Genomic DNA, 11,973 nt, shown 5'->3' on the forward strand with positions numbered 1-11,973 from the left:
CATAATGAGGAGCTGGCCTGCCCCCATCAGCCATTAAGGAACAATGCGAGTCAATCTCAAAAAAACAGCTGATTGCCAAATCGGCACTGTTGGGCTTTTGTGTCGTTAATGTTTTTTTTAATATCACTAAATTGAACATGCAAGAGCGTCGCCATGAAGGCCAAAGAAAAAAGGGGCTGAACAGACAGAAAGCAGCCACAGACTGTAGCAAGGGTTAGGGTTAGTGATGGGGTTAGTGACGGGGTTAGGGTTAGTGATGAGGTTAGTGACGGGGTTAGGGTTAGTTACGGGGTTAGGGTTAGTGATGAGGTTAGTGACGGGGTTAGGGTTAGTTACGGGGTTAGGGTTAGTGATGAGGTTAGTGACAGGATTAGGGTTAGTGATGGGGTTAGTTACGGGGTTAGGGTTAGTGATGGGGTTAGTGACGGGGTTAAGGTTAGTGATGGGGTTAGTGACGGGGTTAGGGTTAGTGATGGGGTTAGTGACGGGGTTAGGGTTAGTGATGAGGTTAGTGACAGGATTAGGGTTAGTGATGGGGTTAGTGACGGGGTTAGGGTTAGTGATGAGGTTAGTGATGGGGTTAGTGACGGGGTTAGGGTTAGTGATGGGGTTAGTGACGGGGTTAGGGTTAGTGATGGGGTTAGTGACGGGGTTAGGGTTAGTGATGAGGTTAGTGATGGGGTTAGTGACGGGGTTAGGGTTAGTGATGGGGTTAGTGACGGGGTTAGGGTTAGTGATGAGGTTAGTGACAGGATTAGGGTTAGTGATGGGGTTAGTGACGGGGTTAGGGTTAGTGATGAGGTTAGTGATGGGGTTAGGGTTAGTGATGAGGTTAGTGACGGGGTTAGGGTTAGTGATGGGGTTAGTGACGGGGTTAGGGTTAGTGAAGGGGTTAGTGACGGGGTTAGGGTTAGTGAAGGGGTTAGTGACGGGGTTAGGGTTAGTGATGGGGTTAGTGATGGGGTTAGGGTTAGTGATGGGGTTAGTGACGGGGTTAGGGTTAGTGATGGGGTTAGTGACTGGGTTAGGGTTAGTGATGGGGTTAGGTACGGGGTAAGGGTTAGTGATGGGGTTAGTTACGGGATTAGGGTTAGTGATGGGGTTAGTTACAGGGTTAGGGTTAGTTATGAGGTTAGTGATGGGGTTAGGGTTAGTGATGGGGTTAGTGACAGGGTTAGGGTTAGTGATGGGGTTAGTGACGGGGTTAGGCTTAATGATGGGGTTAGTGACGGCGTTAGGGTTAGTAATGGGGTTAGTTACAGGGTTAGGGTTAGTGATGGGGTTAGTGACGGGGTTAGGGTTAGTGATGGGGTTAGTTACAGGGTTAGGGTTAGTTATGAGGTTAGTGATGGGGTTAGGGTTAGTGATGGGGTTAGTGACAGGGTTAGGGCTAGTTACGGGGTTAGGGTTAGTGATGGGGTTAGTGACAGGGTTAGGGTTAGTGATGGGGTTAGTGACGGGGTTAGGGTTAGTGATGAGGTTAGTGATGGGGTTAGGGTTAGTGATGAGGTTAGTGACGGGGTTAGGGTTAGTGATGGGGTTAGTGACAGGGTTAGGGCTAGTTACGGGGTTAGGGTTTGTGATGGGGTTAGTTACGGGGTTAGGGTTAGTGACGGGGTTAGGGTTAGTGATGAGGTTAGTGACAGGATTAGGGTTAGTGATGAGGTTAGTGACAGGATTAGGGTTAGTGATGAGGTTAGTGACAGGGTTAAGGTTAGTGATCGGGTTGGGGTTAGTTATGGGGTTAGGGTTAGTGATACGCTAGTCCTTATAGCTTATTCCTCCAAGTGCCGAATGAAATACTACATGTATAAGAATTAAAGAAGTCTTATTTGTTGCATTTCGTTTTATTTGAAAGTGATTTTATTACAGTAAATCTCATGATATCATTCTTTTGTTATCCCTAAAGTTAACAGGAAAGTTTGATCGCCCATGCGTATGTACGCGGGGGGGTGGTCAACTACCCAGCGTATGTGTGCGTACAGGGGGGGAGGGGGGTCTAAAAAATTGGTAAAATGTGTGTACGTACTAAAAGTATGGCCCCTTAATGCCGAGGTTAGTGATGAGGTTAGGGTTAGTGATGGGGTTAGAGTTAGTAATGGGGTTAGTGACAGGGTTTGGGTTAGTGATGGGGTAAGGCTAACTCTGGCCATGTACACTTATGTTTGTTGAGAAGATTGTCCTACAATCAGGGACTATGTTTAAGGTTAAGGTTCAGGACTAGAGGGGAGGCATTGTGGTGTGGGGCACAGCGTGGTTCCCTCACACCTCCAAGACCCTAACCCTAACCATAAGTCTCTGCTGTGTGTGTGTGTGTGTGTGTGTGTCTGCACAGTTTGCATGTTCTTCCCGTGTCATCATGAGGTTTCCTCCTGAAAACTTTGGTTTGCCCCCTCAGTCCAAAAACATGCTAATTGCAGTCACCAAAGTGCCTGCTGGTGTGCATGTGTGAGTTTGAGTGAATGGTGTGTGAGTTAATGGTGTGTGAGTTAATGGTGTGTGAGTTAATGGTGTGTGAGTGTCAGTGAATAGTGTGTGTCAGTGAATGGTGTGTGAGTATGAGTGAATGGTGTGTGAGTGTGCCCTGCAACAGGTTAGCACCCCATCCTGGGCTGATCCCTGCCTTTTATCCATAGACTCCTGCCTCACAAGATGGATGGATGGGTTTAGGATTAGAGTTTGCCAGTACAGTTTTTGATTATAGCTTAAAGCTAGGTAAATGAAAAATGGTCTCCACCAGTCCCTTCTCCAGATCCGGACAGTGACAAGCAGGGGACTAGCTGCCTTGGCTATTTCCTGTGCCGCAGCCAAGCTTCTCTCCAGCTCTCCTGTCTGTAAATGGAGAGAATAGTAGAGTGGTTATGTTTAGGGTCAGGATCCGACTAGAATGGAAGATCAGGAAGTACGAAGGCTGGTTAACTTACAAAAGCTCCCAAATCTAATACACTGTAGAAGAAGAAGTCCCTGCCGTCTCAGATGGAGAACTGTGCAGTGAGCCGGGCTTCGAGGGCTGCCAACCAAGGAAGACACTTCTGCTTGATTCATTTTTTAATAACGAGAACAAAAATGCATGAAAACACAGCATGCATGTTCGCTTTCATCTCTGTTCATTTTTATAACAGGATGAAATTCGTCACTGGGACCTGCTTGATGCAGTTTTTAAAATCCAGTTTCATGGGCGGACCTATGCTGCGATTTGTCCTGCCGTCATGGAGAGCGCCTGTCATGTCTGGAAGTCACTGAGCCTGTTTGTCAGTCTGTGGGAAGAATGCAACCGAAAAACACGATAAATCAATGAGGCGTCTTCGTCCAGTGTGCTGGATTCATTTCCGCTATTGCAGAGAGGAAGGTGCTTTTAAGATGACAGGCAGGATGAGGGAAAAAAAAGAACAGAAAGAGAAGAAGCAGTGTATATTATACCTGTACTTTGTCATCATAACCTCAGTGGAAAAGCCAAATATTCATTTACAACCAGCAGTGATAAATTAAAATAACAGGGTTACAAAAAAACATGGTCACTGTATGATTGTGCATCTACATTATACAGTTTCTGATACTATCAAACTCAGCTCGATAATTTTAACACATCCTCAATTTTAGTACAACTTCCGGAGTCTGAATGTGTATCGCGACGGGGTATCTGCTGAGCCGGAGGTACAAAGCCACAGCAGGTAACCATCAGCACTCTGCTTGAGCTCACAAACATGCAAAGTGCTGCATTTATACACCAATGTTATACAATTATGATGGAAACGTTAATGCATGATGGAAACGTTAATGCATGATGGAAACCCTCATGCCTGTGCTTCCTTCCAGGTCTCTCTTTTAGCCAGGCTGTCATAGTTACTTTAGACCTGCCTCAGGTTAGGTTAGGTATAGAGAAATAACTCTTCTCCGTCTTCTCTTCTACAAGCTGAAACCGAGCCGACTCTACACCGCGTGAATCCGCACCTGGACTCCTGGAGATAAGTGCATGAAACCAACTGGGACTTTATAACTATATGAACTCAAATGCAGTTTTATGCTCCCCGGTCACCCAGAGGAGGATGGGGTACCCTTCCGAGTCTAGGTTCCTCTCAAGGTTTCTTCTTGCTAGAGCAGGGGTAGGGAACCTGATCCATGGAGAGCTGGTGTGGGTGCGGGTTTTTGGGATGGCCTCTCAATCAGCCAATAACAGTAGATTCCAAGGACTGGAGTTGAGAATCGCTGCTTTATTATTGGCCGATTGAGAAGCCATCCCAAAAACCAGCACCCACAGCGGCTCTCCATGGATCAGGTTCCCTACCCCTGTGCTAGAGGGAGTTTTTCCTTGCCACTGTCGCCTCAGGCTTGCTTGGTGGGGTTCTGACCAGTTAAATGTAAAGTGCTTTGTGACAATGACTGTTGTTAAAAGTGCTATATAAATAAAATTTAATTGAATTGAATAAGAGAATTTTAATTCACATCATGTGAGGTCTTGGTAAATCATCCATTCATCTTCCAGCCATTTGTCCTCAATAGGACTGGGCAATGGAACCTATCCCAGGTTGGGGTGCACCCTGGACAGGATGCCACTCCATTGCAGGGAATAGTCACACACTTAATACAAACAGCAATGCAGAGACTCAGCCTAATGTAATCAGCATAGTGCAGTAAAAGTCTGGTGCAATCACCATTTTAATTGCACATTTTAATTGCACGGAGGGAGATTACATATGCAGTTTGGGACCTGGCCGCTGCCAATGCAACCACTTTCTCGTTAAGACAATAACTCAAAAAGTATTTGACTGATTTTTTTCAGACTTTGCAGAGACATTGTATGGGTGACATATGGAGAACTGATTACATTATGTGACAGACTGCCCTATAGACTACCCTAAAACTGCAGCAGCACCACATAGTGATAGCAAAAAAAGGGCAGTTTAGACACAATCTTTTTAAAGCGATAACAGATAAAGTATTAAAAGGATCTTTTTCAAACCTTTTCAAAAATAGAGCCCAGAGTAGGGCTGACAACCTGGATGTGATCAAATTTTGAGACAGATCGCTCACAAAGCTGAATCAGCACCACTTAATGATAGCACAGAAAATGGCAGACTCGGACACTCAATCTTGTCAGTATGATAACTCAAGATGTATATGTAGTATCCTTTCAAAACTTTACTGACAAATTGTATGGGTAAAGATATGGATCTTCAAATTTTTAGATAAATCACACAAAAATGTAAGCAACGGCACTTAGTGAAAGTTTTGGGAAGGGTTAACAGGATAACTCTGTTTGACCTTCGATAGATTTTATTACCATTTCACAAAAACATGATATGGATGAAAACCTACGCCTGATAGACCTGAGACAAACTACCCTAAAACCGAAACAGCATCAACAGGTGGCAGCAGAGGACGTGTTGGGAGACTTGCAGACTCCATCTTGAGAACACAGTCATCTGAGATCTGAAAGTGTCCTTTTCAAACTTCCCAGGAACGCTGAACAGGTCAGTGATTCTAAAACTGTGTGGTGCGAGGTTATTTTTTCGATATTCCACAGTGGATATAAAAAGTGTACGTGCCCCTGTTAAAATGTCAGCTTTTTGTGATATAGAAATGAGACCAGTATAACAGAATAAGCTGGTTGCATTACTGTGCTGGTCGCATAATCCGTAGCAGTCCGACAGCTGGTCAACAAAATTTATCATGGGGGGCTTTGTGATCTTTATTGTGGGAGAATTTAAATAGTGTTGGGCTTTTAATCTGCATTTTTTGGAAAGGGGTAGGATAGGCTTGGGCAATATTACGGTAATATTTTCTTTGTACTGTGATATTTTCATTCAACAAAATATATCATGGGCCAAATTTATTATAGTTGAGCTTTTTTCTAGTGGAGAATCAAACATCACTGACAAAGGAATCACAGTCATTTTGGGAGAATGTACCCTTCCTGCAGCTGCTAGGAATCACCAGGAAATCACCTTTAATCTCAGTGATTGGGGGGATAATTCGTTCCCACAGATAAAAATTTAACATCACTTGGACGGAATCCATTGCCTACCAGCAACAATTTCTTAGAAAAGATTAAATCTAATTAGTTGCTCTCATATTTCATAATAAGAAGGTGTAACTTCTGAAACTGATATTGTATTGAATATGAACCCAGTGTTGCTGACTTGTGATGCTCATGAAATCCACACGAATCCACAAGGCTTGATAAAGATGCGATAGTGGGTTGATTTAAATCTGCTAAACTGCACTTCCCACTATGAACCATTTTTTGGTTGTCACGCTCCAGGTTCTGATCAGAGGTACTTCCTGTTTGCAGTACACGCCTCAGCCTGTAGGGGGCAGCACCATTTCTCTCCAACTGGTGATGTCACATGGTAAGTGCTCTCAAACATAAGGACCAACCACACTGTGAGTTTCTTCCACTCTGACATTTACTCATTTATGGAGAACAGAGGGGCTCAGGTTTAATGTTCTGTTATCGGTTTAAATATAAACCCGTCTTAGTTGGCATGCTGAGCCAACCGCCGATGTGCTAAAACGCAATCCGTTTTGCTGGAGGGTGGCCGTAAGTTTTATGTTTTATGGAAACGTTTACGAGGGGGCAGTGGGTCACATGACCACTCCTCTGGTGTTCCTGAACGTATCTCTAGGGCTGCATGTCATTTCTTCAGTTGAGGTCACATGCTAATTATTGTGCGATTATAGATGCATTCATGCCACAGAAACGTGTTAACACGACTTTGCGTGTGCAGGGCATTGCTGTCGCATCTGTCATGGGTCACAGGCCCTCTTTCACAGTCTCATGGTCTGTACAACAAGTCCTGAGAAAACTTCAGATAACCAGAAGACGTTTGCAGTGAATCATAAACCCAAATATCAACTCGTTTACTCGTTAAATACATCATTTACCAACGTGCTGGGAAAATAACATTTGTACTATTTGCACTTAAGTCTCAGAATACATGCAGTTTTTTGCTGAATAAAACTGTTTGCTTCATAAGAAACTCACTAATCACACTAAGCACACTAATCACTCAACACGATGGTATAGGAAGGAGTCGTTACAAATTCAAGTTCTGTCAGAGATGGGGGAGATTTATGCTTTTTTTGTAGACTTTCCTACACTCTTTTCCTTCCTGCCCTTCCTCCCATCATCTGTGGCGCTCTCATCCTCACGAAAAATGCAGATACTCTTGTATGCTTTCATGCGCAGCAAGTGAGACAGCCGTCGCCACGGGTGACAGTGCCACGGTTGCCGTCGCCACGGGTGACAGTGGGAGTCGCTGGACCACGAGGTTGTGGGTATGAGACTTGAAGCATTCACATCATAGTAACCTTCCAGAGGCAAGGACTGCATACAGCTGATCTTAGATATGGAGTGTTAGAATGTATATTAATTAAAAAGTAATTGACAGTAATTTCATTCATAAAGTCCATTTTGTCAGGTGGTGATGCCTAATTTCAAAGTACTGGCCCGCAACTTACAAACAGATATACTTCCATGAAAATAAAACACATTTAAAATGTTTTAAAATATCCTGTAATAACCAATGGCTTGAATTTGCATAATATGTTCCCTTACGTATGCATGAGGCAATAAAGAGTCAGGAACAGCAGTGAGTATGACTATGCAAGTCATTAAGTAGGAGGTCAGTGCTCGGAGCCGTCAATGGAAACATTGTCGTAACGTTCTGGGAATGGAATTCCGCTCCATTGTCCCACCACCTTAGCCGCGTGACCCAAGCAGCCGGCTCGCCATGTCCTCCCCACGCTGCAATGCCCAGAATCTGGGCCTGGTGGCGCTATCCAGCTGTGCTGTGGATAAAGTTATTAAATGGGACATCTAGGAGTCTCTGCATCAGCTGCCCGGCATATTCCTGTGATCCCCCGCCGTGGTCCAGGAACAGGACAGGAAGGGGGCTAAATCAGCCAGACTCGGCAACCGCTGAGGTCAGTCCAATCTTGGGACCCTCTGCAATCCAAATGGGACTCACATTCTGGGAATTCCTTGGCAAACCGCCCCCTCCCCTCCCCTCCCTCCCTGAGTGGAGGGTGAAACCTCGATTGGCTCCATGCCCACAGCACTGCTAGCGAGTGACGTCATGGCAGGGTGTAAACGTCACATCTGTCACCTCAACACACACCCTTGGGCAGCTGGGAGTGGATGCCTTGGAACCCTCTTAATATTTTTAATCTTTCAGTAAAAGGGTACCAGTAACTGGTGATGAGATATTGATTTACATCTCATGCTGGAGAAGAATTACCCAGCTAAGATCTCTAATCCTCAGGCTACGGGGGTCAAACCTCTCCTCCCTTTTCATCTTATGAGAGGTGACATTTCTGAGGCCCCTGGGCACCCTGGGCGGGGTTCAGGGGGGCCACCAGAGGGGCCCGATTCTTTCCAGGACACATGGCTTGCGGAAGAAGCAGCCGGTCACTGGTGATGTTACCACGGTGGCGAATGGGAACACCGGCGGGGGATTCCGCCGGGTGTGGAGATAAAACGGTGCCATGGAATGCAGAGGGATGCTCGCGATGGAGAGTGCGCTCTCATACAGCACACAGGAGACGGCGGAGATGAGCGAGAATGCCGGCCCTGCCCCAGGCGAGCGAAGCCACGGAAACCTGAGATAAACCGAGACATAAACACCGGCTTCTGTTTACGTCTCTGACTTTTGTTCATTTGAAGTCATTCTATTGAAAAAAAAAACAGGGAGAAGATAGATGAGTGTTTCCACCTCTGCAGCAGTATGACTGTACAGTGCTTCACTGTAGGCAGACTTTATGCTTAAGAAATCAAGCTCTTCCTTTTTAGGAGGAAAAGCACGCATAATGTCCTAATGCCGTGGGTCATGTTCTGCTACTTCACCCTGGATTCTTCTGCAACACTGAGGGATTTTTTTACATCCTGTATATTATAACGGTTCATCTTTTAATGTACCTGAAACAGCTCGGTGCTAATTTGGAATCAGTTTGGCTCGATTCTGTTTATTTTGACACGGTACGCTTCCCAGCGCAGCCGCCCCAATGCACTGCGGCCGGAGGAGCCCTGGAGGGCGGCTGTGTGATGGGCTCCATACATGCCACATAATGAGGTTTGCCTTTTGCCAGAGAAATGCGCAGTTTTATCCACCCTATAAATTATTTGTATCATAAGAATGCTCCAGTTTCACCCACTCTGCCCCACGCAAATGTTGTCATTTGCATTGGGCTGCAGGTTCAACCCCCTGTGTGTGTGTATGTATCACATGTCCATGTTGGTTACCGGTCCCTGCCCCGGCATGCCCTGCCCTCCCCCGCCTGCCCCCCCCCCCCCCCCCCGCCCCGCCATGCCCTGTACCCTGCTGATATGTGGGATCATATAAAGAATATGAAGACATTACGTAAGAGGTAACCTGCATCAACACGCACTGCGTGATTCTCACATCCCTTCCTGAGGGTTCGGCCCATGAGGGAGCAGAGGAAGAGGAAAGCACGCTGCTGTGAGTGCGGATCACACGGATCGCTTTGCCAGGCTCTGCTGCCATGCATTCAGCTTTTCCTGTCGGATCAGTGCCCCATAACCGCTTGGCTGGTTGGTGCGGCAAATCGCTCTTCTTATTAATAATCGAGACATTTAGAGCATGGTTCGGTAGTATTCTGGACTATCCTTACAGATGATCAAGCTTAGCATGTTTGAAAAACAACCACAAGCCTAATGAGACGTACATTGTTATTCAAAGAATGTAGCCTTGAGGTTAGCTGGTTAAATAAGAACTCCATTGATCTACTACAAGTGTTTTTCTTTGTCGTGGAAAGCAGAGGGGGCTGGACGCCATGGTCAGGGCAGCCTGCTCCCCCAGAGGGGCCGCCTGTCAGTTCTCTGTTGGCCTCGCAGTGCTGAGAAGTGCTGATCTGCAGGCAGTACCAGTTCCACAAAGAGCATCAAGTGTTGAAAAAGGAACCAGGCATGCGATTCAGCAGTCAGCCGCATTGTGCAGCTGTGCAGCCCGATTTTACTGCTCCTCCCTGCTTCACGCTATCGGTGGAAACAGAGAGTGTCCGTTTGCCTGCACCAGCACAAACTCGTGTCCACTGGGCAGCACCAGGGTAGTCTGATGCTCCAACCACAGTCAGTCTGCAGGACACAAGACGAGAATTTGATGTGGCAAAAACCTTTTGTGCTAAATAGCCTCACAACTGAAACCCGACTCCCCTGATGTAAGATGTTAACTCAGCATTTTTTGTATCTCCTGATCGCCATAGATAACGAACTGGCTCGTGGTGTGAGGAATTAAAGGGTGGCTTGCAAATCGAATGACATAATAAGCAATACTTTTCATAAACTGCGTGATGTGTTCTGTTTGGGATTCATGTTTCACCCTGAAAATTTCCATCCCGTGTTCTGTTCCCTGAATGGCCACAGCTGGGTGTGTCGCCTACGACAGTGGAGAAACTCGTTCTAGGGCCATGCAGAAGGCTACGTGTTAGCAGTCAGGTCTCACTTCTGATTAAAGCTTCCCTCGCCAGCCATCCACTGGCAATGAACCCCCCAATACTCCAAGAGGACCAAATGCGATTGAAACATCTGATCTCATCTGATCTCTTCACAACATTTGACTTTGCCTGACCCCAGCTTTCACCGTTGTATGTTAGCAAGCCAGTGGGCACAATCCCCAGGCCCCATGATGGACACCTCCCAGCAGGACGTTCTTCTTTTGTATAGGAGGATTCAGATCTCACAGATAAATCAGCCACTGCTGGAACCTGTCAACAGATAATTCAAATAATGTCAGCAGTATCTGCAGTCCTCAGTCCAATGCATTTCACTGGGTGATATGGGCAGTAAAATTAAAGGGAAGCAACCCACAAACAGGGTATATACCAGGGAAATTCCTACAGAAGACATTTTGGCTGATTTCCTGCTGGAATCTGTTTACCAAATGCCCTGTATTTCTGAGACTTAAGTTATTAAGTCAAATGGTGTGTCTTATGCAGACAATTTTGAGGCTATTTTTGATTTCCAAGAACATTACTTTCATAATATCTTTGTTGTTTTGTATATTGCAATAAAAAAAATCTAATGGCTGCAGCACTCTCTCCCAGGGCAAAGAACCTTGTATTTGGTTCTCTGATAGTTTCAAACTCGGAGCAAGAAATTTGTGACCAAATGAGACCAGATGACTCAACTTAATCCACAGAGATTTTAATCAGTCACTGATGTCGCCATTAAATAAATATCAGAAATAATTATATAATCAGGAATTTATTTGACTTTCCAGCTTTGTGTGTGAGTGGTCATTGCCACGTGTACACACTAAGGGATAAGAGAAAAAAGCAGAGAAGGACATGGGTAACTGTTCAGTGAGCGGGTGGAGATCCCGTGATGGAAAGCCACATCATAGTCACATCTGCCTGATAGGCCACTTCACATTGTCCTCCCTGGAATGGCTGGCTGGCTGCACCCTGACACACACAGCATTTAGCAATGCGAGGCTAACTATGTGGGTGAGCATTCCTGATCTTTTGTGTCCTGCTGGGTTATTGCTTAATTGTTGCATGGAGCCTCGCCTTGAAGGACAATGGAAGTCTTAGCCTTCCAAGAAATCTGTGTCTGAATCCCAGCCTCCTATGGGCAATGCTGAAGGTAACCAGAGACAATAATGAAGAGAGAGATCTGAGGTGTAGATGGAAAAGGCTTAATTCAGACAACCACTGCATATGACTGGAAATATGCCTTTTTCACTGCAGAACTTCAGTGTAAAAGAATTTGCATTTATACAAGATGATTTTTTGGATTTAAAGAACAGGCATATGCTTGTGTGAGCTGCAATGAAACAGAATCACATGAGCCAGATATTGGACAAGGAAGGATATGTTTACAGTGCTTTTCTTTACAGGAAAGAAGGGGTCAGGGTACAGAAAGGGTCAACACATCACAGACTTTAGCACAGGAGATAAAGGCAATGTTCTGCTGGGTGAGAGAGAAGCACACTTGGTTGGGTGCGGATCAAATAA

The sequence above is a fragment of the Brienomyrus brachyistius genome, chromosome 10 (assembly GCF_023856365.1).
Source record: "Brienomyrus brachyistius isolate T26 chromosome 10, BBRACH_0.4, whole genome shotgun sequence".
Taxonomy (NCBI): domain Eukaryota; kingdom Metazoa; phylum Chordata; class Actinopteri; order Osteoglossiformes; family Mormyridae; genus Brienomyrus; species Brienomyrus brachyistius.